The sequence below is a fragment of the Chrysochloris asiatica genome, unplaced genomic scaffold, assembly GCF_000296735.1.
Source record: "Chrysochloris asiatica unplaced genomic scaffold, ChrAsi1.0 scaffold00363, whole genome shotgun sequence".
Classification (NCBI taxonomy): domain Eukaryota; kingdom Metazoa; phylum Chordata; class Mammalia; order Afrosoricida; family Chrysochloridae; genus Chrysochloris; species Chrysochloris asiatica.
Window position 1 is genome coordinate 1,101,600 of NW_006408881.1, and position 5,565 is coordinate 1,107,164.

Consider the following 5,565-nt stretch of genomic DNA (forward strand, 5'->3'; position numbering starts at 1 on the left):
CCGACTCGAAGGCACTTAACAACAACAACAACAATGGCTAGTGGGAACCGACTCGACAGCACTTAACAACATCAACAACAATGGCTAGTGGGTCAGCAGTTCGAAACTATCAGCTGTTCCATGGGAGAAAGAGGAAGCTTTCTGCTCCTCTAAAGATTTACAGCTTTGGAAACCCTGTACAGGGTCGCTATGAGTCAGAACTGACTCCATGGCACATAACAATAACATCAATGGCTAGTAATTGTGAACATATCTTCATATGTTTGTTGGCTGCCTGGATCTCCTCCTTGGTGAAGTGTCTGTTCATGTTCTGTGCCTGTTTTTTAATTGAGTTATTTGTCTTTTTCTTGTAGAGGTGTTGTAGTTTCCTATATATGTTAGAAATGAGTCCCTTGTCTGATTTGTCATTGCAAAACATCCTTTGGTATGTTTTGAAGTGCTAACTTGTCTTTTACAAAATCCCTCAGTTTCTGTTTATTCTGAAATGTTCTGATTTCACCATCATATTTGATCAGTAGCTCTGCTGGGTATATGATATTTGGTTGGCAGTTTTTTTCTTTCAGATTTTTGTATTTGTCTCCCCATTGCCTTCTTGCTTGCATGATTTCTGCTGAGAAATCAGAGCTTAATCTTATTGGTTTTCCTTTGTAGGTAATGTTTCTTTTTTCCCTGTCTGCTTTCAGGATTCTTTCCTTGTCTTTGATTTTGGAAAGTTTGATTATGATGTGTCTTAGTGATTTTCTTTTGGGATCTATCCTGTCTGAGTTGCATTCCTAAGAATGTACTGTTAGAGCTGTTTTTGAATTATCTTTAATGACAATCTCATTAATGTCACATAGAAGTAGAATATTTGAATTCTACTTCTATGTGACATTAATGATAATGTTCAATGTTTTCTGCATCTTATTAGGTCACCTCTCTTTGGAATGGGTGCAAATATGGATTTCTTCTAATTGGTTGACCAGGTAGCTCTCTTCTAAATTTCTTGTCATAGATGAATGGGCATCTCCAGTGCTGCATTAGTTTGTTGAAACATTTCAATTGGCATTTTGTAAATTCCTGGAGCCTTGTTTTTCTCCAATGCCTTCAGTAAAGCTTGGACTTCTTTCTTCAGTACCATAGCTTTTGATCATATGCTACCTCTTGAAATGACTGAATGTTTACCATTTCTTCTTGGTGCAGTGACTATGTGTCTTCTTTCCATCTTCTTTGATGTTTTTTCCATCAGTCAGTATTTGGGCCATGTTGATGTTGTTGAGTATCATCAATTCTATTCCAACTCATTGTGATCATTTGCACAACAGAAAGAATCACTACCTTGTCATGTGCCAGCCTAACAATTGTTATTATGTTTGAGCTCATTGTTTCTGCAACTGTCTCAATCCATCTGTTGGGGGTCTTCCTCTTTTTCACTGGCTCCTAACTTTTCCAAGCATGATGTCTTTCTCCAGGGAATGGTGCGTCCTAATAAAATGGCTGAAGTACCAGGGATGACGTATTTTCATCTTCTTTTCTAAGGAGCATTTTCTGGTTGTACTTCTTTCTAGACAGATTTGTTTGCTGTCTGGCATTATGTAGTATTTTCAATATCCATCTCCAATGCCATAATTCAAATGCATTTTTTATCTATGGTCTTCCTTATTCATTGTCTGACTTTCATGTGTATATGAAGCAATTAAAAATAGCATGGCTTGGGTCAGGCCCACATTAGTCCTCAAAGTAACATCTTTGCTCTTGAATTTATGTAATGCAATAGTTTCTTGACTGCTGTTTCTTGACTGCTGTTTCCATGAGCATTGGTTGTTTATCCAAGTAAATTGAAGTCTTTTCTCTATTTATTATGATGTTATTTATTGGTCCTGTGGTGAGGATTTTTGTTTCGTTTACACTGATTTGCAATCCATACTGAAGGCTGTAGTCTTTGATCTTCATCAGTAAGTATTTTAAGTCCTCTTCACTTCCAGCAAGCAAGCTTGTATCATCTGAATATTGCAGATTGTTAATGAGTCTTTTGCCAATCCTGATACCAGATTCTTCTTCATACAGTCCAGTTTCTTTTATTATTTGTTTATCATATAGATTGAATAAGTATGGTGAAAGAATACAACCCTGGTGCATACCTTTCTTGATTTTAAAGCTTTCAGTATCTGTTTTGTTTGAACTACTGCCTCTTGGATTATGTACAGGTTCCTCATGAGCACAATTAAGTATTCTAGGATACCCATTCACAATATCATCCATAGTTTGTTATGATCCACACAGTCGAATGCCTTTGTATAGTCACTAAAGCACAGGTAAACATCTTTCTGGTATTCTCTGTTTTCAGCCATGATCCATCTGAAGTCAGCAATAATATCCCTTGTTCCATGTTCTCTTTTAAATGTAGTTTGAATTTCTGGAAGTTCCCTATCTATGTACTGTTAGAGCTGTTTTTGAATTATCTTCAGCAAAATTTTACTCGCATGTGATATTAATAACATTATTTGATGATTTCTGCAGTCTGTTGGATCACCTCTTTTTTGGAAGGGACACAAATATGGACCTCTTTCAATCAGTTGGCCAGGTGGCTGTCTTCCAAGTTTCTTGGCAAAGATAAGTGAGCACCTCCAATGTCTCATCAGTTTGTTCAAATATTTCAATTTGTATTACATCAATTCCTGGAGTTTTTTTTGGTTTTGGCTTTGTTTTGGCAATGCCTTCAGTACAGCTTGGACTTCTTCCTTCAGTACCATTGGTTCTTTTTTTTTTTTTAAAGGTCATATGCAGAATGTTGCATTTAATAATAAACCAGAAAAACTTGTTCATATGATACTCTTATAAAGGAATATTACCTTCTCTGGTGTTTTTAAAATTTGAAGTTTTTCGCAAGCACAATAGTTTGTAGAGCAAGATCTACATTGGATGATGTGCTGGAGTCTTTCTAGCTCTTTCTTATAATAATCTGGTTCTTCTTCTAAGCCTTTCAGGAATGTATCTAAATGAGAAGGTGACCTATCTCGACGTTTTATTCCATGTTCTAGCCACATCCTCTCAACTTCCAATGTTAGTTCTTTTTCATCTCTTTCTTTGCTTCCCCAATTTCTTTATTGGCAGTGTCAAGCACTTGTTCTTTATGTCTTTCCAACTGCTGTGCTAACTGGTCTATTTCAGTTAATTCTTGGCAGAGTTTTCCATTTTTGTTACTTAAATGAACAACTTCAGTAGTGACTGTTTCCTTGGTTTCCATAAGCTCTTGTATATGCTTCTCCAGGTCTTTATTAGTTTGCTGAAGAAAGTCAACCTGAATATTTAAATGAGCAATAAGCTTCTTGTTGGTTTTATTTCTGCTTTCCAGAGTGAGGATATCTGGGCAGCAACCGCCATCCAAGGCCATCGACAGGCGTTCTATCTCTTGTTCTCTTAGCTCAATCTGCTTGTTATAATCTTTCACTCTATTTTCCTTTACTGCTAACTTTTCTTGTAACTGGAAGACCTTGTTGAAGTTCCTGAATCCTGTTATCAGCCACTTGCAGGAGGTCTGCAATATAAGGGTCATCTGGCTGAGGAACTGGATATGAAGTGACATCAGAAGGAGGGACCGGTTCGTCAATTTGCATACGCTGGCGCCTGAACGCAATACACTACCTCTCAAATGGTTGAACAGCTACCATTTCTTTTGGTTACAATGACTCTGTGTATATCTTCCATCTTCTTTTCATGCTTTTGCATCTTTCAATATTTTGTCTATAGAATCCTTCAACATTGTGATTAGAGGCTTGAATTTTTTCTTTAGTTCTTTCAGCTTGACAAATGCTGCTATGTTCTTCTGATTTGGTTTTCTAACTCCAGGTCTTTGCAAATTCCATTATGATGCTTGAATTTGTCTTCTCGAGCTGCCCTTTGAAATTTTCTGTTCAACAATCTACTTCCTCATTTCTTAGCATCTTCCATTCCCTGAGCATCTCTATGCTGGAAAGTAAGTTTCAGAGTCTCTTCTGACATCCATTTTAGCCTTTCTTTCTTTCCTGTCTTTTTAATGACTTTTTGTGTTCTTCCTGTATAATGTTCTTGATGTCATCCCACAACTCTTCTGGCTTTTGGTGTCTAATGCATCAAATCTGTTCTTGAGAGGGTCTCTAAATTCAGGTGTGATATGTTCAAGGTTACATTTTGGCTCTCATGTACTTGTTTTAATTTTCTTCATCTTAAGCCTGAACTTGCTTATGAGCAATTGATGGTCTGTTTCACAGTCTTCCACTGACCTTGTTTTGGCTGATGATGATATTGAACTTTTCCACCATCTCTTACCAAAGGTGTAGTTTATTTGATTCCTGTGCATTCTATCTGGTAAGGTCCATGTGTATAATCATCTTTCATATTATTTAAAAATGGCATTTGCAATAAATAAATTATTGATCTTGCAAAATTCTATAATGCAGTTTCCAGCATCGTCTCTATCACCAAGGCCAAATTTTCCACCTACTGATCCTTTCTCTTTGTTTCCAACCTTCACATTCCAATTACTAGTACTTCTCAGTACATCTTGATTGCATGTTTGATCAATTTCAGACTGAAGAATTCTACCAAATTCTTCAATTTCATCATCACTGACTTTAGTGGTTGTTGCATAAATTTTGGTATTAACTGGTCTTCCTTGTAGGCATATGGATGTATACTATCACAAACAGCATTGTCCTTCTTGAAATATTCTTTTTGATGAGGAATGCTATGCCATTCTTCTTCTTCTTTTTTTTTTTTTTTGTATTAGCACAAACACATTTATTTAATCAAAGGGATGATCCTAATTAAACCAACACTTTGAAACAATTGCTTGTAAATATTTGTGAGAGAAATAATTGAACACAGTAATGAAAACAAAAAAACACAAAACAAAGCAGTTTGGAGATTTGCTCATTGAATTGAGCTTGTTCATTCTCACAGTTAATTCCTATTCAGGAGTAAAGATGGAACTTTTATTCTACTTTTTCATAGGTCTGAGTACAGGTGACATTGTTCATAACACATTCCACAATTAATTTCCCATTTTCCAGTTTTCATGTTATTGTGCTTTCCTTCCCATCCCACTCCTGTTGTTGAACCCCAAAGAACTATCTGTAAAGTTGCAGATAGTCTGAGTTTTTCTGCCATCAGCTATAGTTTCTTCAAACTTTTCTCCCAGGTTACAAGAAAACTGTGTTTTCAAAGTGCTTTCAGTTTTGATGGTGAGGGTTTTGCTATCAGTAGTAATGATACAATCAGGTTTGGCCATTGCACCCATTTGTCGCAAAGCCTCGCACACTCCTATTTCCTTCATGCATTCATCAAAGCTTTTGCTGTCTACCAGATGCCATCTTGCTACCAGCTGCTGAGTGGTAGTCATGGTGGATGTGGACAGGCAGATGTGCAGAGTGATCAGAGAGGATCTGATGGGAAAGTGTGGTGTCTATGCCATTCCTCTTGAATTTCTCATTATTGGCGTAGTAAACAATTTGATTGTCAGATTCAAAATGGCCAATACCAGCTCAAAACGGCCAAATTAGGATGGGTTTTATCTTGAGTTACAGCATTACAAGTCCCCACCCTTAC

General features: G+C 36.7%; 1 pseudogene; it reads right to left on the minus strand.

Annotated features, from left to right (window-relative positions):
• Positions 1–4,952: 4,952 nt before the first annotated feature.
• LOC102815820 lies at positions 4,953–5,359 on the minus strand (annotated as a pseudogene).
• Positions 5,360–5,565: the final 206 nt, after the last annotated feature.